This window comes from Bos grunniens, chromosome 12, assembly GCF_055505025.1.
Source record: "Bos grunniens cultivar Pamir isolate PY7600 chromosome 12, Bosgru_T2T1.0, whole genome shotgun sequence".
Classification (NCBI taxonomy): Eukaryota; Metazoa; Chordata; class Mammalia; order Artiodactyla; family Bovidae; genus Bos; species Bos grunniens.
The window spans coordinates 88665246-88689194 of record NC_141176.1 but is presented as its reverse complement, the minus strand read 5'-3'; the positions used below and the strand labels follow the sequence as shown (position 1 = coordinate 88689194).

The following is a 23949-nucleotide window of genomic DNA, read 5'->3' as shown; positions in this document are numbered from 1 at the left end:
AGCAAAGGTGGGGGCCTGCAAGGTAAGGTTGTGGGGGGTCCAGTTTCTGGGTCGAGGGGGGATCTCTGCTCCTCTTTTCCCTGCCCCCCAGCAAAGGGTGCAGGGAGATGAAGTCCTGGGCTCCAGATGAGAACCGGGACTTTGCAGGAATTACCAGCCACGAGGGACCGGCTCCCATCACGCTTGGTTTCCTTTTGCTGTTGTTTAGGTTTCCTATTTAATACAGGCTCCCTCCATAACCTCGGTGAGGGGAACTGGGGGGCGGTGCTGGGAGGGGACAGCCTGTGGGTCGCTGCACACAGGCCCCGGGCGGCTCAGCAGGAATGAGCACCGCACCTGCGGTTAAAAAAAGCCACAGTCCCGTCCTAGTCAGCGTTTCCCAAGCCTCGCGGCAAGAGTTGTCATTGAAGGAGGTTGTTCATTGTCTGGGTTCCGTCACTGATAAGAACAAACCCGCTGAAGCCAGTGGGGCTTCTGTCACTGGGGCTCATAGGGGTCATTGTTCTAGCACAGAGGGGTCCAGCCTGGGGCGGCGGGGGGGACAAGGGGAGATGGGGAAGGAGGACCCCAGGCCACTGCTGGCTGTCTAGGCAAAGCCCACCCGGACGATCGAGTCCACGGCAGGAAGAACACGGTCAGTTCTCCTTGTTGGTGGGGTGGGAGGGGGCACAGACCTTGTCTCCACGGAGCCTTTGTTCCACGTTCAAGTCAACACGGAACCCATGAGACAGCAGACCTTTGCCAGCCCGGCCGTCACCCTCTCGCTTTATTCCAGTTCTTGGCATAGCATTGACCGCTATCCAGCACTGACTCACCCACTCACTCAGGCATCCATTCCTTTCTTTCCCGTCGGTGCCTGCATCTCCACTTTTGTGTTGACCCTGCTTTTTCTCCCCTCCCCTAAGAGCTCAGGTTATAGCTTTGAACACAACATAACTGGCTCAGGGAAAATATTCTGTCAAAGTACTAGGACCACAGATCACACATACGAGTTCTTCCTTGGCCACACTGTTGTGTACATAAACACAAACACATAAAGCAGAAGTATAGTTCCCTTCTCCTCAAATCGAGCAGCACTCTGTGGTTGTTCAGTCACTAAGTTGTGTTTGACACTTTGCGATCCCACGGACTGCAGCACACCAGGCTCCTCTGTCCTCCACCATCTCCTGGAATTTGCTTTAATGCATTTCCATTGAGTGGGTGATGCTATCTAACCATTGCATCCTCTGCCGCCCCCTTCTCATTTTGCTGTCAATCTTTCCCAGCATGCTCTTTGCATCAGGTGGCCACAGTATTGGAGCTTCAGCTTCAGCATTGATCCTTCTAATGAATATTCAGAGTTGATTTCCTTTAGGATTGACTGGTTTGATCTCCTTGGAGTCCAAGAGACTCTGAAGAATCTTCTGCAGCACCACAACTCAAATGCATCAATTCTTTGGCACTCAGCGTTCTTTATGGTTCTCCAACTCTCACATCCGTACATGACTACTGAAAAAAAAACATATCTTTGACTATGTGGACCTTTGTCAGCAAAATGATGTCTCTGTTTTTTAATACGCTGTCTAGGTTTGTCATAGCTTTCCTTCCAAGAACAAGCGTCTACAGGGAACCAGAGCCAAATATGCATTCCACTGGGTTGAGTCTACAAGATGCAAAGTGACTACAGCCGTTCCACACCCACAACCCCTGTCATTCAAGTAGACTGGGAAGACTGCAGCCTCTTTCTGCAGATATTAAGCAAAAGCTCCGTCTGTGTCATCAGCTCTGATTGGGCTGTGTATCCTGAACCAACAATTGTCATCAGATAAACATGGGCTAAGGCCTATGCTCCCTTCCCCAGCTGAGGGTGGAGTCCTGCTCAAGGGCTAATCACACTACACACAGCGGAGTTTGTATTGACAGCTGAGCTGACAGGACAGTGGAGCAGTGATTTTTCAATAGGGATGCCACCACTCAGAAGGGAGTTTTAAAGATCTGTGGGAGTATTTCTGATTGTCACAGTTATGAAAGGGGAGCTGCTGGGACGGAGGAGGCCAGAAGCCTGGGTTGTTGGATCTCCTGCCCTGCACAGGGTAGTTTGCATAGGAAGCTAGCTCTGAATCTTGCATAATTTCCATGAATCTCATTAAAAACCATGCCTGGGGCTTCCCTGCTGGAGTAGTAGATTAAGAATCTGCCTGCTGATGCAGGGGGCATGGGTTCAGTCCCTGGTCAGGGAAGATTCCACATGCCCCAGAGCTACTAAGTCCTTGTGCCCCAATTACTGAGCCTGAGCTCTAGAGACCGAACACCACAACTCCTATGCCACAGTGCTGAAGCCGGCTCACCTAGACTGTACTCCACAAGAGAAGTCTCCACCGTGAGAAGCCCAAGCACCACGATGGAGAGAAGCCCCCATTCCTCGAAACTAGGAAAGCCTTCACACGGCAATGAAGAAGACCCAGTGCAGTCAAAAGCAAAAAAAAAAAAAAATCAATTTAAAAAAATTAAAAAAAATTTAAAATTAAAATAAAATTTAAAACATTGAAATAAAAATTTTAAAAATGAAAAGAAAAGCATGCCTGACTAAGTACAGCAAGCTGGCTTGCAAAGAGATTTGTTTTCCATAAGACGATCACCACTCTGACCCACATCACAACAAAGAAAAGTATTCTGTCCCTGCACTTACAAATAATACACAAAGCTGAGCTCACTGATAAGATTATCATACTTGCTCATTTTTTTCACTTTAACAGTCTCAGTCTGTAACTTGCCTTGACATGTTATCAACTCAGTTCAATACAGGATATTTCCCTCATCCTCTTATTTTGGAGCCCTGTAAGAAAAAGACTGCAGACTATGAAGCCCCTCTGAGATTCTCCCTCTGGTCCTCAGGGAAGAAGGGGCCACATACGGTCAAATATGAAAGCCAGGACATCCTGATTGCCAGCAGAGAAGGAAGAAGTGCAGCTACAGTCAAAGGTTAGCACATATTTAAGGGGAAGAAAAACAATTCAAAGAATACTGATAATATGCAGTTTAAAAAAGATTACAGCATTTGTCCAGGAAAATTATTAGGTTCTATGAACAAACCACTGTGCTTGTCCAGGCAAGTAAAACCTCAAGAATCTCCTTGTTTATTAAGTTTTTAAACTTAGAATACATGGTATGATCACTTGGCTACTAAAAAGGGATAATTTTTGTCAACACTGGAGTACTTCTGGTTTTCCTAAAACTCGTTTGTAAGCTAGGGCTTCCCCGGTGGCTCAGTGGTAAAGAATCTACCTGCAATGCAGGAGATGCAAGTTCAATCCCTGGGTGGGGAAGACCCCTGGAGAAGGAAATGGCAACCCACTCCAGTATTCTTGCCTGGAGAATCCCATGGACAGAGAGAGGAGCCTGGCGGGCTGCGGTCCATACGGTCACAAAGAATCAGACACGACTTAGCACGCAGACACACACACACAGAGTTTATAAACTGACATTGGTTTTTAATCAATGTCCACTCACATCTCTGCTCTTTCCCATAACTTTCTGCTCAGAATGACTTCTGATCATATTTCCCTTACATCCTAATGATTCCCTAGAAGCAGATGCAAGCATCTGACAACTTCATCATGGAGTGTTAGTTTCTACTGATGAGTAACTCATTACCCTGAAATGTGGTAGCTTAGAACAACATTTATTATCTCACTTTTTTCTGGGTCAGGAGTCCAGGTAGAGCTCAGCTGGTTCTTCTGTCTCAAGGTCTCTGATAAACCTGCAATCGAGATATCTACTGGGGGATTGCCTGGTGGTCCAGTGGTTAAGACTCTGCGCTTCCAAAGCAGGGGGCGAGAGCTTGGTCCCTGGTCAGGGAACTAAGAGTCCACATTCCCCAGGGCAACAATTAGAGAAATCCTGTGCACCCAACTAAGATCCCAGACAGTCAGATAAATAAATATAAAATAAATAAACAGCTTCAACCATAAGGTTCTTGGACATTCTGAAGTGTCGTTTGCTCAGAGACTGCTTTTGTGAAGACATCTGTGCTACATTCTTTGTGCATTCTCAAGGAGCTTATCGTTTAGAAGAAGAGAACTTTGTCTTTTCAGTTTATGTCCTGCTTCTGTGGGCCTCCCTGGTAGCTTAGACGGTAAAGAATCTGCTTCCAATGCAGGAAACCTGGGCTCGATCCCTGGGTAGGGAAGATCCCCTGGAGAAGGGAATGGCAGCCCACTCCAGTATTCCTGCTTGGAGAATTCCATGGACAGAGCCTGGTGGGCTACAGTCCATGGGGGTTGTGCAGAGTCAGACACAACTTTCACTTTCACACTTTCTATGGAAGCTGCTGCTGCTGCTAAGTTGCTTCAGTCGGTGTCCGACTCTGTGCGACCCTATAGACAGCAGCCCACTAGGCTCCTCTGTCCCTGGGATTCTCCAGACAAGAATACTGGAGTGGGTTGCCATTTCCTTCTCCAGTGCATGAAAGTGAAAAGTGAAAGTGAAGTCGCTCAGTCGGGCCCAACTCTTAGCGACCCCATGGACTGGAGCCTAGCAGGCTCCTCCGTCCATGGGATTTTCCAGGCAAGAGTACTGGAGTGGGGAGCCATTGCCTTCTCCATCTATGGAAGCAGAAGTCAGCATTTACTCAAGGATCTAGCTCTTACAGGGCAGAAGATACCTACTAGAATGATGACAATATGAGGCAAATGGACAACGTCCCATCAGAGGGCCAAATTACTGCTTCATTCAAAAAAATGTATTGGATGTCTTCTGTTGCCAGATCTGTGTTAATTATTGGACACTGTGCTAGAGGCTAGTTACAATTTTCATAGCAAGCTATTATCTGAGTGAAACTAGGTCAGGGAGACAGAGGAATTAAGTAGAACATTTAGCTCCGAAAGTATCAGACACATGACAGACTGGAATCTCGGCAAAGGTTAACAATAACAGGGAAGTCTCCTATTTGACACAGATGTGGACAGTTTTCCTCTCAACATCCAGCGATGAGCTCAGAGGAGCTCTCTTGGCTTGGGTTGCTAGGAACCGAGCCTGAGAGAGGTTATCTGCTCAGGAGGTGTATTCAGAGAGTGACCTTGGGAGAAGGGTCGGGGTTGGTACCGGAAGTGGGACAGAGCAGGAGGAAAAGCTAAGCAAGAATGTGTGACTCCCTTGAGATGAGCCCCCAGGGAGGCTCGGGGTAGAGATACACACGGTCTGTCCTACCCTGAGGCTGTCTATGCCCATGTCACTAGGTCAGGGGCCACAGTCTACGTGGGTTTAGCAACATGAATAGCACTCAGACCTTAATGATAGCATCAACCAGTCTGTCCTAAAGGAAATCAGCCCTGAATGTTTATTGGAAGGACTGATGCTGAAGCTGAAACTCCAGTACTTTGGCCACCTGGTGTGAAGAACTGACTCATTGGAGAAGACCCTGATGCTGGGAAAGATTGAGGGCAAGAGGAGAAGGAGATGACAGAGGATGAGATGGTTGGATGGCACCACCAACTCAATGGACGTGAGTTTGAGTAAACTCTGGGAAACGGTGAAGGACAGGGAAGCCTGGCGTGCTGCAGTCCATGGGGTGCAGAGTCAGACGTGACTGAGGGAGTGAACAACAATGATGGCAGGCTGGGTAGTGAGGCAGGGGCACAGACCTACTGAGTGTATCCGAGAGAGAATGAGAAGGGAGGAACTGCACCCAGGGGTGGGGACAGCTACTTTTGGGAAGTACTACTGCAAATGGGGCAGCAATGCAGACTTGCAGCCAAATAAGTACACGGAATCAAGGGGTCTTTTCTTAAAAAAAAAAAAAAAAAAATTGGCTGCCCCAGGTCTTTGTTGCAGCACTGGGTATCTTTTTCTGTTTTTTTTTTTTTCCTCCAGTTGTGGCGTGTGGGATCTAGTTCCCTGACTAGGAATGGGGCTCTGGCCCTAGTCACTGGATGCCCAGGGAAGTTCCAAGATCTTTTTTAAATGGAATTTTTTTTTTTTGCTAACGGGGATGATCTAGTAGAGTAGAAACATGATGATGCCAAGAGGAAGGATAGTTTGGAGAGCACTGGCAGGTGGATCCTTTACCACTGAGCCACCAGGGAAGCCCCAGTTCGCCTCGGCAAACAGAGGAAAAGACAGAGTATATTTAAGGGAGTATATTCATGTGAAAGGAGGGCAGGGAGCCTCTGGAGGTTCTCTTCTGATTTCTTTTAGCTTCCCCTGAACTAAAGGAGGACAGGAGACTGAGGACAGAAAATGTGTTGGAGGTTTGAGGCGAGCGAGAAAGTACATGGTACGAGGACAGACTTCCCTGGTGGCTCGGCTGGTAAAGAATCCGCCTGCAATGCAGGAGACCTGGGTTCAATCCCTGGGGTGGGAAGATCCCCTGGAGAAGGCATAGGCTACCCACTCCCATGTTCTGGCCTGGAGAATTCCATGGACTGCAAAGAGTAGGACATGACTGACTTTCACTTTCGCTTTTCTTTCAAGCAACTTTGCTGATTCAAGTCATTTTTGGCTGATGACTTCAGACTGCCTGAAATCATGACTTCTTTCCATATAACAGCATGTCCTTTATTTCTGTTCCATTCCTTTTAAAAAAATATAAAGTTTTTTTTTTTTTTTAATGCACTGGTCATAACAAATACCCTCTTCCAACAACACAAGAGAAGACTATATACACGGACATCACCAGATGGTCAACACCGAAATCAGATTGATTATATTCTTTGCAGCCAAAGATGGAGAAGCTCTATACAGTCAGCAAAAACAAGACCGGGAGCTGACTGTGGCTCAGACCATGAACTCCTTATTGCCAAATTCAGACTTAAATTGAAGAAAGTAGGGAAAACCACTAGACCATTCAGGTATGACCTAAATCAAATCCCTTATGATTATACAGTGGAAGTGAGAAATAGATTTAAGGGCTTAGATCTGATAGATAGAGTGCCTGATGAACTATGGAATGAGGTTCGTGATATTGTACAGGAGACAGGGATCAAGACCATTCCCATGGAAAAGAAATGCAAAAAAGCAAAATGGCTGTCTGGGGAGGCCTTACAAATAGCTGTGAAAAGAAGAGAAGCGAAAAGCAAAGGAGAAAAGGAAAGATATAAACATCTGAATACAGAGTTCCAAAGAATAGCAAGAAGAGATAAGAAAGCCTTCTTCAGTGATCAATGCAAAGAAATAGAGGAAAACAACAGAATGGGAAAGACCAGGGATCTCTTCAAGAAAATCAGAGATACCAAAGGAACATTTCATGCAAAGATGAGCTCGATAAAGGACAGAAATGGTATGGACCTAACAGAAGCAGAAGATATTAAGAAGAGATGGCAAGAATACACAGAAGAACTGTACAAAAAAGATCTTCATAACCCAGATAATCACGATGGTGTGATCACTGACCTAGAGCCAGACATCCTGGAATGTGAAGTCAAGTGGGCCTTAGAAAGCATCACTACGAACAAAGCTAGTGGAGGTGATGGAATTCCAGTTGAGCTATTCCAAATCCTGAAAGAAGATGCTGTGAAAGTGCTGCACTCAATATGCCAGCAAATTTGGAAAACTCAGCAGTGGCCACAGGACTGCAAAAGGTCAGTTTTCATTCCAATCCCAAAGAAAGGCAATGCCAAAGAATGCTCAAACTACCGCACAATTGCACTCATCTCACACGCTAGTAAAGTAATGCTCAAAATTCTCCAAGCCAGGCTTCAGCAATATGTGAACCGTGAACTTCCTGATGTTCAAGCTGGTTTTAGAAAAGGCAGAGGAACCAGAGATCAAATTGCCAACATCCGCTGGATCATGGAAAAAGCAAGAGAGTTCCAGAAAAACATCAATTTCTGCCTTATTGACTATGCCAAAGCCTTTGACTGTGTGGATCACAATCAACTGTGGAAAACTCTTCAAAAGAAGGGAATACCAGACCACCTGACCTGCCTCTTGAGAAATTTGTATGCAGGTCAGGAAGCAACAGTTAGAATTGGACATGGAACAACAGACTGGTTCCAAATAGGAAAAGGAGTATGTCAAGGCTGTATATTGTCACCCTGTTTATTTAACTTCTATGCAGAGTACATCATGAGAAACGCTGGACTGGAAGAAGCACAAGCTGGAATCAAGATTGCTGGGAGAAATATCAATAACCTCAGATATGCAGATGACACCACCCTTATGGCAGAAAGTGAAGAGGAACTGAAAAGCCTCCTGGTGAAAGTGAAAGTGGAGAGTGAAAAAGTTGGCTTAAAGCTCAACATTCAGAAAACCAAGATCATGGCATCCAGTCCCATCACTTCATGGGAAATAGATGGGAAAACAGTGGAAACAGTGTCAGACTTTATTTTTCTGGGCTCCAAAATCACCGCAGATGGTGACTGCACCCATGAAATTAAAAGACTCCTTGGAAGGAAAGTTATGACCAACCTAGATAGCATATTCAAAAGCAGAGACATTACTTTGCCAACAAAGGTTCGTCTAGTCAAGGCTATGGTTTTTCCTGTGGTCATGTATGGATGTGAGAGTTGGACTGTGAAGAAGGCTGAGAGCTGAAGAATTGATGCTTTTGAACTGTGGTGTTGGAGAAGACTCTTGAGAGTCCCTTGGACTGCAAGGAGATCCAACCAGTCCATTCTAAAGGAGATCTTTGGGATTTCTTTGGAAGGAATGATGCTAAAGCTAAAACTCCAGTACTTTGGCCACGTCATGTGAAGAGTTGACTCATTGGAAAAGACTCTGATGCTGGGAGGGATTGGGGGCAGGAGGAGAAGGGGACGACAGAGGATGAGATGGCTGGATGGCATTACTGACTCGATGGATGTGAGTCTGATTGAACTCCGGGAGTTGGTGATGGACAGGGAGGCCTGGTGTGCTGCGATTCATGGGGTCGCAAAGAGTCGGACACGACTGAGCGACTGATCTGATCTGATCTGATCTGATTTTTAAAGTCTTCACTGAATTTGTTACATATGGCTTTTGTTGTGTGTTTTGGCTTTTTGGCCACAAGGCGTGTGACATCTCAGCTCCCCCACCAGGGATTAAGCCGGCACCCCTTCCACTGAAAGGTGAAGTCAACTGCTGGGCCACCAAAGAAGTCCCTTAAATGAGTTTTCTATCATTCTGTTGGGGTTTGGGAAGGGTCTGCTGTGCTAAGTCACTTCAGTTGTGTCCAGCTCTTTGTGACCCCATGGACTGCAGCCCTCCAGGCTCCTCTGTCCATGTGATTTCTCAGGCAAGAATACTGGAGAGGGTTGCCATTTCCTATTCCAGGGGATCTTTGCAGCCCAGGGATTAAACCCAGGTCTCCTGTATTGGCAGAGAGTTCTTTACCATTAAGCCACCAGGGCAGCCCCTTGGGAAGGGTGTGGAGAGTGTTATTTACATGTTCACTGGGTCGCAAAGAGTCAAACATGACTTAGAAACTAAACAACTGTGCTTAAAGGAAAAGTCCCTATGGTAAGTGCTAACTGGAAATGAGAAAGCAGACTGGGTAGTAGTAATGAAGAAACCTTATTCCCTGTCAATTGGGATAAAGTTTTGCTTTTATTCCGACCTCTAAGTTTTCTAAATAAATGCTCTTGAAGGCACACATGGGCAATCCACCCACACACCCTCCCCCATGCCTGCAGAGCTGTCGGTGACCAACCACGGAGGCCCACGTTTAAAATAAAATGACTGTGGCCTCCGTGGTGGTGCCCAGCGTGATATACAGCTTGTTTAAGCAAAAATAATCATGACTTTCCCCACAGACATAAATTGACTCTGCCCATGCGTGACTTTGCATTTTCATCCTATCACTATTGAGTGGAACCAACCTTGAGGAAACCAACTTAAGCCATAGCAAGAAATGTCAGTTATTTAAAAATGAGCTGGAGTCCATACTCACCCAAGCCAGTAAGAGAATCATAAAGTTCTGAATGGCCTCTCTTTGTTCCGACCTTTAGATATCATGCAGGTGAATCTTTAAAGCGGTGTTGCCTGCCAATTGCCAGGCTTTCAAAGGCCACTGAAGCTGCCAGTCTTATTCAGATCCTTCCTGCCTTTCTCCCTGTCTCCCTCCGGAAACAGACACCCCATTCAGCAAAACCAGAAAGAAAGTGTTGGTGACCCAATAGCATTTGTTTTGGTGGTGCTGCTGATCAGAGAGGTGAAGACTGTTTAAACATGGCAGGGTTAGTATGAGAAGGAGTCTTGCAGAGATAATTCCCAAGAGGTTGGAGAAAAATAATCCTTAATTTTTTTTTGGTTAGAAAAGACAATGAACTTGAAGAACTTGGATCCTCCAAGTTTAGCCCCAAAGTGGAAGTGACCAAGTAGAATGGCTACTGTTTTATCCTTCTGTCGTTGGTCTACAGGATATGATGCAGCATTGGCACATACACTTTTTGTTGGGATTTTTACCAGCTGAGCCACAAGGGAAGCTCAAGAATACTGCAGTGGGTAGCCTGTCCCTTCTCCAGGGGATCCTCCCAACCCAGGAATTGAACTGGGATCTCCTGCATTGCAGGCAGATTCTTTACCAACTGAGCTATGAGGGAAGCCCGGGTAAATAAACAGAATTATTAAAGGAAAATAGTTCAGTAACAATCCTGTTCATGTGCTCTGGAATATTATGTAGTGTTTAAAAAACAAGTTAAATCTCTACTTTATTGACAGACCAAAACTCCAAAGACATGTGGTTAAGTCATTTAAAAAAGTAAACAAATAATATATTTGATAAATACAGGAAAACATCTAGAGGTGTATGCAACAAATATAATAGACATTATCTCTGTGGGAAAAGTACTGAGGGAGACCGTCTTATCCACGTGTGCCGCGTGCTAAGCCGCTTCAGTCGTGTCCGACTCTTAGCAGCCCTGTGGACTGGGGCCTCCCAGGCTCCTCTGTCCATGGGATTCTCCAGGCAAGAACACTGGAGTGGGTTGCCATGCCCTCCTCCAGGGGATCTTCTCAACCCAGGGGTCGAACCCACATCTCTTATATCTCTTGTGGTGGCAGGCGAGTACTTTACCATTTGAATATTTTCAACAAGAGCATATTTTTATATTATGTGTGTAGAAAAAAGATAAAGCAAGTGTGCCAATTACCAACTGGTATTTTCCTCTTGTGCACTTATGATAAATTTTCATATTTTACTTCCCTTTTAAATGTCCTATTTACATTTCATTTTTTTAATTTAAAAACTGTAAATTAATCTTTAGTAATTCCTATTTTTCCTACTGATAATACTATTTTTATTGTAATAGCATACTTATTTTGCTATGATTATCATATAATAAGCATGTAAACACAAAAATTAACAAAAATTGAACAATATTATCACTGTTTTTCAACCATTTATTTACTATATATGAGGTATTTCCATATGAATATTATACATCTATATCAGTATTCATGGTGATTTCATTCTATTTCATTGGATATATATTATATGGATATATATTGTTATCTCGTAACCCCCTTCTTTTTGAACATTTATGCTGTATTCCTGTTTTTATTTTTAACTATTACAAACAATTCCAAGAAGTATACATTTGAGCTTGATTGGCTTGCATTTTTAAAAAAAATTTAGTAGTGCAAATTATTGTCCAGAAAAGTTGCACTGTTTTAAACTTGCAGTGAGCAGGAATACATTTTCCCCTACCAGTAAAATAATTGTTGATGTCAGCATTTTAAAAAATCTTCAGTATATGGTAAAAAAATAGAATCATTTAATGTTTAAATGTATGAGTCTTTACTTATTAGTGACAATGTTAATATCTGTCTTTCATTCTTTAGTGAAATTTATGCCCTTTCCTTACTGGGATATTCACTTTTGTTATTGAATTATAAGCTCTTTTTATATTTTAAGGCTATTTGGTCTTTACAACATGTGTTGAAATCTTTTTTACCAGATCATTTAATTTTAAACATTCTTTTAAAACTTTCATCATAAAGACTCTTTAAATTCTTATTTATTAAAATTAGAAATATTTTCTCTTACCATTTTTTCCTCAGAGTCACATTTTGACAATCACCCAAAATATACATGTAAGAAAATAAAAATCCTTAAAGCACTATTACAGTTTCATTTTTTACCTTTAAAATATTTAAAATATGAATAAAAAAGAAAATGTGTGTCTAGGTGCATAAGACATAAAAACATTAAAGACTTTAATTCACCTTATATTTATTGATTTATTCATACACAAAACAGGTAGGACATGAAATTTATTTTTCCCCAAGTGGTTAGCTAGCTAATCATCCCAGTACCAATAAATATCATTTATTTGCTGTTGTATAATACCACCTTCATTATATCAATAAAATTATAAATAAACACAGCTTGTTTCTGCATTTCTATTCATTCATTCCTTTATTCATTCAACCAATCTTGACTGAGCAAATAGTACGTTCTGGGCACCGTTGAGGCACAAAGAACACGGCATAAATGAGATGCACGGGAGCCTTGCCTTTGGAAGCTTCTGGTGAAGTCACAGGCACAACAGTGAAGGCACTGTGATCAGCAGGAGGACACAAGGCAGAGGGTGGAGCGACAGCGTGGAAGAAGGGGCAGGAGAGAAACTTTACGGACAGGATCAGAAGTGTCCGGGAGGCCTGAGGTCTCAGCACGCCTGAAAGGAGCAAAGGGAACGTGAATGATGCACAGAGCCCCAGATGTAGTGAGGAAATAAACCTGTGAAAGTCCGGGGGTAGAGAAGCAGCCAGTGCAAAGGCCCCAGGGCAGGACCGGGGTGGGGGAGGTGAGGCCAAGGCAGCTGGACAGAGATCAACAAGCACAAGTTCAGAGATTTAGAGTGGCAGGGGGCTCTTTGCAGCTGTGGATCAAAGTGCAAGTGAAAGTCACTCAGTCATGTCTGACTCTGTGACCCCATGGACTGTACAGTCCATGGACTTCTCCAGGCTAGAATACTGGAGTGGGTAGCCCTTCCCTTCTCCACGGGATCTTCCCAACCCAAGGATGGAACCCAGGTCTCCCACATTGTGGGCAGATTCTTTACCAGCTGAGCCACAAGGGAAGCCCAAAAATACTGGGGTGGGTAGCCTATCCCTTCTTCAGGGGATCTTCCTGACCCAGGAATCGAACCTTGGTCTCCTGCATTGCAGGTGGATTCTTTACCAACTGAGCTATCAAGGAAGCGGCTGTTGATGAAGGTTCTGTGTGTAGGAAGTGTGCTCTGATTCACATCACTTAAACGCGCGCCTTCGCAGCTGTGTGGAAAACTGACCACGTGAGCCAGCACAGGACCAGATTCAATCTGTGAAGCTGAGCTGGAGCTCACAGGACTTGGTGACTGACTGGACACACAGGAGAGGAAGAGGTATGGCTGGAACAGCTGAGGTGGGATGAACTGGAGACGCATGAAGGTTCCGTAAGGAACATCAGGAATCAGGAGTTTGGTTCTGAACAGGTTCCGGCTGAAATTCTTAGGACCTCTCCAAGTGGAGCTATTAAGCAGGTGGCTGGATATACAAGTCTGAACCTCGGGGGAAAAGGTCAGGCTGGAAATACAAGTTTGGGAGGGTCAGGAGCATAAAGCTGGTGTACAGGGCCTGTGGGATCTCCAAGGGAGACAAGATAATCAGAGGGCCTGGGGGAGAATGCAAAGGAATGGTCAGTGGGGGAGAGGGTGCGGTGCCCTGAGCCAGTTCGGTGTTTTCAGGAGAACGGCAGGATGTGAGTGGTGACTAAGGTCAAGACTGCAAATGGACGGTTGGGTTCCGTGAGCTCGGGGTCATTAGTGACATGGACAAGTGCTCTTGCAGTAGAGGCTTTCAGCTGAAGAGAGTTCAGGGCAGAAGGAGTAAGGGTAAAGCTATTTCTACAAGACATGGAGGCTGTTTGAGAAGTGTGCATAAGCAGGCACTCGCATTTTTGTTCTTCCCCATGGAAGTTAATTCAGTATCTTTGCACACTGACGAAGTAACCCAGGAGAAAGAAGAAATTAACCATGCAGGTGAGGGGGATAAAGGCAGGAACAAGAGGAAATAAGGGGCTTTTCCTGGTGGCTCAGACAGTAAAGAATCTGCTTGCAATACAGGAGGCCTGAGTTCAATCCCTGGGTCAGGAAGATCCCCTGGAGAAGGGACTGACTACCTACTCCAGCATTCTTGCCTAGGAAATCCCATGGACAGAGGAACCTGGCAGGTTATGGTCCATGGGGTTGGAAAGAGTCGGACATGACTTAGTGACAAACAACAACAGTTCTTGTTTCATTGGCTACTTTTGTAAATATTATACTTACTTTTGTTGCTTAGTTGCTAAGTCATGTCTTTGCAACCCCATGGACAGTAGCCCACCAGGCTCTGTCCATGGGATTTCTCAGGCAAGAATACCAGAGTGGGTTGCCATTTCCTTCTCCAGGGGATCTTCCCCAACCTATAGATCGATCCCGTGTCTCCTGCATTGATGGGGGTTTCTTTACCACTGAGCCACCAGGGAAACCCCCAAAGAAGGATGCACATAAATAAAGACTCTACACAAAGCAAAGAAAGCAGATACTCTAAGCGAAAGACTTTTAAAAAATATTCTAAAACTGGAAAGACAACAGAAACTAATGTGACCGATAAACATCAGCGGTAAAATTCAAACTGGAACCTGTACCATTTCAGTTGGTACAGTTACAGGAAGACCTATAAAACCACAGCTCTGCAGAGGAGCTGGGGACCTACCTAGTACAGCTCTGCATCCTGCAGTTGAGGACAGCAAGGGCTAGAGAGCTGCAAAATCTTACTCAAAATCAAACAGAAGCCTGAGAGTATCTTCCATCTAGAATGCAGCACTACTTTCATTAATGTTCTTTGAAACATTTATTTGTAAAGGGTATGGTGATGATTTTTAAACACACCTGCACATTCTGTGAGCCCTCAGAAAGAGGCCTCTTCCCCTGAAATCTGCACCAACCCTGGTGACTCAATGGTTACAAACAGAATACAGTAGAAGCGATGGCATGGCTTTGGAAGTCACGTTGAGAAAAAGCTTGGGTAGTTTCTGCCTCACTCGTTCTCTTGGGTCACTGACACTGGGCCCCACGGTGTGCCCAGGCCACAGGTAGGTGATGTAGCTGAGTTTCCAGATGCCCCTGGCCGTCAAGTCATGGTCCCCCTTCTGCTTTCTGCCACTGAACCTTCCCAACTGAGCCCCCAGACAACCTGGAGCAGAGACAAGCCATTTCCACTGTTGTTGTTGTTCAGTCACTCAGTCATGTCTGAGTTTTAACCAACCCATGGGCTGTAGCACACCAGGCTTCCCCTTCCTTTACCATCTCCCGGAGTGTGCTCAAACTCAATGTCCCTTGAGTCAGTGATGCCATCCCACCCATCTCGTCCTCTGTCTTAAGAGGATGAGATGGGTTGGATGGCACCTCCCACTGTACACAGAATCTCTGTGCATGATAAAATGGTTCTTTTAGGCCAAAGTTTTGGGGTGGCTTGTTGCAGCAGCATAAAAATGAATACTATTTTTCCTCCACTACTATGGATTTTTAAATGGAGAGCAAAGAGGTAAAATTTATTCCTAGTCTATTTTATCTTCAAGTCCAACTAAAGCCAAAAGGCTGCACTTGATTGAGAAGAGAAATGAAATAAAACTTGGTTCTGAATTTTAACTTTCTGCAGCACAGAGGAACAAATTATAAGGCTAGCCCAAGAAGTTTTTCTTTTTTAAGTGTCACAAGATTTTCAGATAAACACTTGCTTAGCAGCACAGTTCAGTTCAGTTCAGTCGCTCAGTCGTGTCCGACTCTGTGACCCCATGAACTGCAGCATGCCAGGCCTCCCTGTCCATCACCAACTCCTGGAGTTCACCCAGACTCACGTCCATCGAGTCGGTGATGCCATCCAGCCATCTTATCCTCTATCGTCCCATTCTCTTCCTGCCCCCAATCCCTTCCAGCATCACAGTCTTTTCCAATGAGTCAACTTTTCGCATGAGGTGGCCAAAGTACTGGAGTTTCAGCTTTAGCATCATTCCTTCCGAAGAACACCCAGGACTGATCTCCTTTAGAATGGACTGGTTGGATCTCCTTGCAGTCCAACGGACTCTCAAGAGTCTTCTCCAACACCACAGTTCAAAAGCATAGCAGCACAGTACTCAAGCAAATATCTTGGCAATTAATCACACGTATACAAGATTTTTTTTTCCCCTGGAGAGAAATTTTTTGTTGTTGTTGAAGAACAGAGCTGTACTTTAAAAGTATTTGAAAACAAAAGCAAACCAGAGGCTTCTCTGCTCTAAAGTACAATAAGGCTGACTTACTTTCATAATGTAAACATCTTTTTTTCTTCTAATTAAGCCAAGTAAACAAAGCAGGATGAGGGCTTGTGTTGGTGTCAAGTGTTCTCGGCAGCCCCTGAAATGCCTGGCAGGTACAGACACATTCAGAGACCTGGAAAACCAAGATACTGTATTAAGTGTTTCTGTTAGTTCCCTATGGCTGCTGTAACCAATTACCTCAAAATTTGCGGTTGAAAACAACAGAACTGGACTTCCCTGGCAGCTCAGTGGTAAAGAATCCGCCTGCCAATGCAGGAGACACAGGTTCTATCCCTGATGTGGGCAGATCCCACGTGCAGTGGAGTCACTACGATTACACACCACAACTCTGGAGCCTGTCCTCTAGAGCTCGGGAGCCACAATCACTGAAGCCCACGGGCTGCAACTCCTGATGCCTGTGTGCTTCAGGAGCAGCTGTGAAGCTGTGCAAAAGCCCTTTCACCTCTCCAGTCTCCCGATACTTATATGTGAGCAGGGATTAGCCAAGGCAAATGCAGTCACAGACCAGCAACCAGGCATCACCCAGTGAGGAATGCTGACACTCAGGCCCCACCCTGGACCAACTGAGCCAGCACGAGCATTTAAGCTGGAGCCCCAGCAGCTTCCAGTGCACCTTCAAGCTTGAGGAGCACTGAGCACAGTTCCTGAGGCAGGATGACTTGCCAATAAACGCGAATCCCCCGTGCCTATAAACCCCACAAAGGCACTTACATAAAATGGCTGAGTTTACATTTAATAACTGAAGACAAAAAGTAAAGAAAGGAGGGAGTAGGCCATTCTTAAAAAAAAAAAAAAAATGGCTAACTAGGAACAGGCTGGTACTGAAACACTAATTTCTGGGACTCTTTTGGGGAATCTTTTTAAGAAAAGATTGTTCACGCTACATAGGGAAAAGAAATCCAGATATGAGTCACATCTCACTCACATTTTTTTAAGGCTGTATTATCTGAAAGGAACAGGTGAATTCCTAGGTTACTGGTATATGATTTTTGTGGGAGTTAAAACAATTAAGTGTAAAAACAAAACAAAAAGCTTGGAAGTCATGTCTCCATCTCTCAGAACAAGAAAAGAGCTGCATGAACTGAAAGTGTTAGTCCCTCAGTCATGTCCGACTCTGTGCAACCCCACAGACTGTAGCCCACCAGGTTCCTCTGTCCATGGGATTTTCCAGGCAAGAGGACTGGAGTGGGTTGCCATTTCCTTCTCCAGGGGATCTTTCCAACCCAGGGATCAAACCCAGGTTTCCTGTATTGTAAGCAGATTCTTTACCGTCTGAGCTACCAGCGAAGCCCTGTACAAACTGAAAGTCAAAGAAAGGCAATGCCAAAGAATGCTCAAACTACCGCACAATTGCACTCATCTCACACTCTAGTAAAGTAATGCTCAAAATTCTCCAAGCCAGGCTTCAGCAATATGTGAACCGTGACCTTCCTGATGTTCAAGCTGGTTTTAGAAAAGGCAGAGGAACCAGAAATCAAATTGCCAACATCTGCTGGATCATGGAAAAAGCAAGAGAGTTCCAGAAAAACATCTATTTCTGCTTTATTGACTGTGCCAAAGCCTTTGACTGTGTGGATCACAATAAACCGTGGAAAATTCTGAAAGAGATGGGATACCAGACCACCTGATCTGCCTCTTGAGAAATTTGTATGCAGGTCAGGAAACAACAGTTAGAACTGGACATGGAACAACAGACTGGTTCCAAATAGGAAAAGGAGTACGTCAAGGCTGTATATTGTCACCCTGTTTATTTAACTTCTATGCAGAGTACATCATGAGAAACACTGGACTGGAAGAAGCACAAGCTGGAATCAAGACTGCTGGGAGAAATATCAATAACCTCAGATATGCAGATGACACCACCCTTATGGCAGAAAGTGAAGAGGAACTCAAAAGCCTCTTGATGAAAGTGAAAGTGGAGAGTGAAAAAGTTGGCTTAAAGCTCAGCATTCAGAAAACCAAGATCATGGCATCCAGTCCCATCACTTCATGGAAAATAGATGGGAAAACAGTGGAAACAGTGTCAGACTTTACTTTTCTGGGCTCCAAAATCACTGCAGATGGTGACTGCAGCCATGAAATTAAAAGACGCTTACTCCTTGGAAGGAAAGTTATGACCAACCTAGACAGCATATTCAAAAGCAGAGACATTACTTTGCCAACAAAGGTCTGTCTAGTCAAGGCTATGGTTTTTCCAGTGGTCATGTATGGATGTGAGAGTTGGACTGTGAAGAAGGCTGAGAGCTGAAGAATTGATGCTTTTGAACTGTGGTGTTGGAGAAGACTCTTGAGAGTCCCTTGGACTGCAAGGAGATCCAACCAGTCCATTCTGAAGGAGATCAGCCCTGGGATTTCTTTGGAAGGAATGATGCTAAAGCTGAAACTCCAGTACTTTGGCCACCTCATGTGAAGAGTTGACTCATTGGAAAAGACTCTGATGCTGGGAGGGATTGGGAGCAAGAGGAGAAGGAGATGATAGAGGATGAGATGGCTGGATGGCATCACTGACTCGATGGACGTGAGTCTGAGTGAACTCCGGGAGTTGGTGATGGACAGGGAGGCCTGGTGTGCTGCGATTCATGGAGTCGCAAACAGTTGGACACGACTGGGCAACTGATCTGATGTGATCAGAGAACTGAGGTCTTGGGATAAACTAACACCCTGAAAACTACAGACAGGTGAGGACCAAGCACACAGGACCGCACAGCAGAAGCTCTGGGACCAGGAGCAGGGCTTTCGTGGCTCCCACAGCACACTGCTAGACGCTGACGATGGGCTACAGACTAAGCAAGGATCCCCACGTTTTCATGGATTTCATGTCCAGCATCCCCATCAGGTTTTCATGGGGAAGATGGGAGAAAAATCCCCTTGTTTGGCTGGGGGTGGGGGGAATAGTAGCCCTTTCAAAATATGTCGTGACAGAAGTTTAACCAAAGTTTGACTAACACACATTTGCTTCCATTGATCAGTGGGGACAAAATAGTTCAGCTCATTTAAGAGCTAAAGCACGGAAATTTGGAGGGTCTGTGTCTGACCTTTTCATAAGTAATCAAGGTACTCCTGTTAAGTCTCATTTAGTCTTATGGGGGAGACAGGTTCCTTGCAGTGAGCTTTTTCTCCCAACATAAAGTATGAGAAATCTCTTAATTGTCACTGTTTTCCAGGAGTATGGGGTTCAGATAACAGCACCATTAACAGTAAGGCTTTCCAAGGCTGATCTAAGATTCTTCACTATTTCTTCTCTGACTCTTCTTTTCTTTATGTAGATCTGAGTTTCTGACCCTTATCTGACCCTTTCCTTCTCTCTGAAGAACTTTAAAAACTGTTTCTTGCAAGGCAGGTCTACTTTTGCTTCTCAGAGATCTGTATTTCTCTTTTACTTTTGAAGGATAATTGTGCTGGATACAAAATTCTAGGTCATTGTTTTTTGTTTTTTGTTTTTTTTTCTTTCAAAACTCTGAATATGTCACCCCAAGGTCTTCTACTATGCATGGTTTCCGGTAAGAAGTCTGATATGATGCTGACCTTTGTTTCTCTGCATGTAAGTTCATGGAGTGTGCAATGCTGAAACTTTGTTTGTCCCTCATTGGTTCAGTGCATCCTCAGAGACAAGTTCCCAGTATTGAGTGGCTCTGATCCACTTTTATTTTCCAGTTTTTTTTTTCTTAAACTGTTCTTGATGGAGTGCCTCTAAGAGAAGCATGTAGGGTGCTCACTAAAAATGCAGACTCTTGGGTCCAAGCACTCTATGAGAATCTCTGGGAAAAGGACACAGGATTTTATATTAAAAACAAATCTCTAGGTGGTAAAACCATTGCTTCATAGTTACGTATTTTATGTCTCATATAATTATTTAAGAGTGATATTTTATGCTTTCCTATATATTTAGATTTCAATCCATCTTAATTTGCTTTCTGTTATGATGCAAAGGCATTCCTTGGTAGTTCAGATGGTAAAAAATCCACCTGCCATGTGGGAGACTTAGGTTCGATCCCTGGCTTGGGAAGATCTTCTGGAGGAGGGCATGGCAACCACTCCAGTATTCTTGCCTGGAGAATCCCCATGGACAGAGAAGCCTGACAGGCTACCATCCATGGGGTCATAAACAGTAAGACATGACTGAGTGACTAAGCACAGCACATGATGCAAAAATCTAAATTAACTGTATTTTTAATGTTTTTACTTTAATTATGCCAGTAGCATTTATTAATAACCCATCTTTTCCCACTAAATTAAAGCATCACCCTTATGATAGATTGTGGAGTTTCTCACAGTTTTAAAAAAAGACGCATTCCTTTATTCTTTTTGTAAAGTATCATGTACTAATCATAAAGAATTTATGACATGCAGAAAAATTAGGTTGTTTTAAAAACCCAGCTGTCTTAGATTGAACAGTATCCCCCCAAAATTCATGTCAACCTAGATTTGTGAACTTATTTGGAAATGCAATCTTTGCAGATTTAATTACATTAACATGAGATCTTTTAGGATTAGTGAAGTCTTTCAGTCATGTCTGACTCTTTGCGACCCTGTGGACTGTAGCCCACCAGGCTCCTCTGTCTGTGGGATTCTCCAGGCAAGAATACTGGAGTGGGTTGCCATTTCCTTCTTAGGGTGGGTCCTAATTAAAAGAATTAGTACTAACATAAGAAGGGAACCTGGGCTTCCCAGGTGGTACAGTGGTAAAGAATCCGCCTGCCAATGCAGAAGACACAAGAGACACGGATTCAATTCCTGGGTCAGAAAGATCCCCGGGAGAAGGAAATGGCAACCCACTCCAGTATTCTTGCCTAGGAAATCCCATGGACAGAGGAGGCTGGTGGGCTACAGTCCATGGAGTCACAAAGAGCACAACTCAGCACACATGGAGAAAGAACAGATGCACAGTGAATGCCATGTGAGGGCAGAGACTGAGACTGAAAAGCCAAGGAAAGAAAGCATGCGACTACCAGAAACTAAGGCAGAGGCGGGGTATATAGTCTTCTTCCGAGGCTCCAAAAGAACCAACCTTGCCAACATCTTGAGTTTGGACAGCTAGACCCCAGAGCCACAAGCGACTAAGTTTCTGTTGCTTTGTGCCACCAGTCTGACTGCGGTGCTCTACTACTACTACTACTACTAAGTCGCTTCAGTCGTGTCCGACCCTGTGCAACCCCATAGACGGCAGCCCACCAGGCTCCCCCATCCCTGGAATTCTCCAGGCAAGAAAGCTCTAGGAAACCAATATATCAACTACCAAGAAATAACTAACTTTAACATCAAATGGCCCTCATTCCAGATATATTTAGTTCAGTCGCTCAGTTGTATATGACTCTTTGAGACCCCATGGGCTGCAGCATGCCAGGCTTCCCTGTCCTTCACCAACTCCCAGAGGTTACTGAAACTCATGTCTGTTGAGTTGGTGATGCCATCCATCTCATCCTGTGTTGTCCCCTTCTCCTCCCACCTTCAATCATTTCCAGCATCAGGGTCTTTTCCAATAAGTCAGTTCTTTGCATCAGGTGGCCAAAGTATTGGAGCTTCAGCATCAGTCCTTCCAACGAATACTCAGAGCTGATTTTCCTTTAGGATTGACTGGTTTGATCTTCTTGTAGTCCAAGGGACTCTCAAGAGTCTTCACCAACACCACAGTTCAAAGCATCAATTCTTTGGTACTGAACTTTCTTTATGGTCCAACTCTCACATCCATACATGACTACTGGAAAAACCATAGCTTTGACTAGATGGACCTTTGTCAGCAAAGTAACACGGCATTTAGCATGATGTACTCTGCAAATAAGTTATATAAGCAGGGTGACAATATACAGCCTTGATGTACTCCTTTCCCAATTTGAAACCAATCCATTGTTCCATGTCTAGTTCTAATTGTTGCTTCTTGATCTGCATACAGATTTCTTAGGAGGCAGGTAAAGTGGTTTGGTATTCCCATCTGTTTAAGAATTTTTCAGTTTGTTGTGATCCACACAGTCAAAGGCTTTTGTATAGTCAATAAAGCAGAAGTAAATGTTTTTTTGGAACTGTCTTGCTTTTTCTATGATCCAACGGATGTTGGCAATTTGATCTCTGGTTCCTCTGACTTTTCTAAATCCAGCTTGAACATCTGGATGTTCTTGGTTCATGTATCATTGAACTCTTGCTTGGGGAATTATATTTAAGCATGAAGTGTAGTGTGAAAGTGTTAGTCACTCAGTCACGTCCAACTCTTTGTGACCCTATGGACTGTAGCCTGCCAGGCTTCTCTGTCCATGGGATTTTTGCCATTTCCTACTCAAGGGGATCTTCCTAACCCTGGGATTGAACCCCGGTCTCCTGCACTGCAGGCAGATTTTTTACCGTCTGAGCCATCAGGCAAGTCCATAATATGTACACACATATTATATATGTAACAGATTGAGAGAAATATTTCCCATACAAGGTAATTCTGTACACTCTATATCATTAATTATTATTTTACTTGAATGGAGAAGGCAATGGCAACCTACTCCAGTACTCTTGCCTGGAAACTCCTATGGACGGAGGAGCCTGGTAGGCTTCAGTCCATGGGGTTTCGAAGAGTCAGACACAACTGAGTGACTTCACTTTTACTTTTCACTTTCATGCACTAGAGAAGGAAATGGCAACCCACTCGAGTGTTCTTGCCTGGAGAATCCCAGGGATGGCAGAGCCTGGTGGGCTGCCATCTATGGGGTTGCACAGAGTTGGACACAACTGAAGTGACTTAGCAGTAGCAGCATCTTAAAAAAAAGAAAAAAACTGGATTTGTACTATTAGTCTGCTGATGGTTATTTCTGTTTCTGTGCTAACAGCTTGGTGTTTAATTTTTTTATTATTATTACTCCTTTTTTTAGAGTTTTCTTGACCATTCACAACCGTGTGATCCTCTACACAAAATTTAAAATTAGTTACTTTTAAGTCACCCTCGAGAGAATTTGGGATTTTGATGTCAATTGTGCTAATTTTCAAATTTGACTTGGGAAGAATTGGCCTATTTTTGGTCCTGACTTCTCATCCAAAGATCTGGCACGTTTTTTTCATTTACTCAAGTCTTGTTTTCACCAAGAGTAATGGATTTATTTCATCACCAGGATCTTGTAACTCCTTAAACTTTATTCCTAATTACTTTACAGTTTTTGATGCCACTGCAAATAAAATAATTTCCTTTTTAATAGGTTATTACTTGTTCAAAAGGAAAACTGCTAATTTTCCCTCTGCTTATCTCTCTCGAGTTTTAAGCCTCTTACTAAACTCAGTTTTGATGGAGACATCTGAATTTTGGCCCTTGGCCTCTGAAGCGCTGCATTAACCCCTAGCTTTCCTGTATTCCAGCCTCCTTGCCAGCCAGTGAGCTGCACAACCGCGTCATAAAGTGCGGTGTCTCCAGGGCACAGCACCAGCGAGCTCAGCTCAGAGCAAAGTGGTCTGTACCCAGGGCCACTGACACTATTTTGGCCCGCTTGACGAAACCAGCTCCTAAGAAATAACGCCGTCAGTCAGTTCCTACTGAGGCACCTTTCACCTGCGCCAAAAGCAGACGAGCCCAAGATTACGACAGGAGCATCTTACCAGGAAGCAAAAGTGCTCTGGAGCAGAGGCCAGGGAGTCGGCCTCCCGCGCGGCGGGCCGGCGGAAAGAGCCGAGCGCACTCGGAAGCTCCGGCCACGCCTTCCGCAGAGAGCGTCAGGGGGCGGGGCTCGTGCGACGGCGCGTTGAGCGCG

General features: G+C 44.4%; 1 long non-coding RNA gene across 2 annotated transcripts; it reads right to left on the bottom strand.

Annotated features, from left to right (window-relative positions):
- Positions 1-737: 737 nt before the first annotated feature.
- Positions 738-23925, bottom strand: LOC147362047 (uncharacterized). Of its 2 annotated transcripts, XR_015137738.1 has the most exons (3): positions 23798-23879; positions 22860-22968; positions 12438-12572 (listed from the first exon to the last, which is right to left on the bottom strand). It is a non-coding gene; the product is annotated as an uncharacterized LOC147362047 (long non-coding RNA). The 2 variants fall into 2 exon arrangements; XR_015137739.1 differs by lacking the exons at positions 12438-12572; positions 22860-22968 and adding an exon at positions 738-1488 and having other exon boundaries at positions 23798-23925.
- Positions 23926-23949: the final 24 nt, after the last annotated feature.